Source organism: Penaeus monodon, chromosome 25 (assembly GCF_015228065.2).
Source record: "Penaeus monodon isolate SGIC_2016 chromosome 25, NSTDA_Pmon_1, whole genome shotgun sequence".
Taxonomy (NCBI): domain Eukaryota; kingdom Metazoa; phylum Arthropoda; class Malacostraca; order Decapoda; family Penaeidae; genus Penaeus; species Penaeus monodon.
Window position 1 is genome coordinate 10,422,943 of NC_051410.1, and position 645 is coordinate 10,423,587.

Below are 645 nucleotides of genomic sequence, written 5' to 3' on the forward strand. Positions count from 1 at the left end.
TATAGCCTACATTACATGCCTTATCCTTTAGTTTAAGCTCACAGAACCGGTTATGGCGACGACGCTGGCGGTAATTAGAGCAGCGTCAACGTTGGTCGGGCTTTCGAGCCTGAGGACGCGACGCTCCAGAGAAAACAGTAAGTCTTCGTCGCGTATATTCGGACAAGATGGATATTGCAGACCTTTATAGCAGTCTGTTTTTTTTAAATAAAGGATTAGTACAAGAATATACAGTAATAGAGGCTAGTTTGTCTTTGCCAGATTGCCATAGATACGGAGGCTGCGGCCGTCGCTTGACAATCGCTACGTCGACTCCGAGAACCTCGATATAACCAGGTTTAAGGAGCATTATCGGGGATAAGAGTTCTTAAATTTTATAGGTGAGAATTTTTTACCTAAATTATCATTCTTATTTGTATATTTTTTCCAACTAATTTTCAATTTACCCATATGCCATAGCACTCCAAGCTATCGGGACCAAACATCGTTGCCATACAATAGCCGATTTCCCGGGACCAATAATAATAATAAAAAACACTCCATCGACGCAATAAACCTCAAAAACCAACCCATTTATACAAACTTTTACCTAAAACTAATTCTAATCCCACTGACCTACACCCCAAAGAAGGCAAATGTATATTC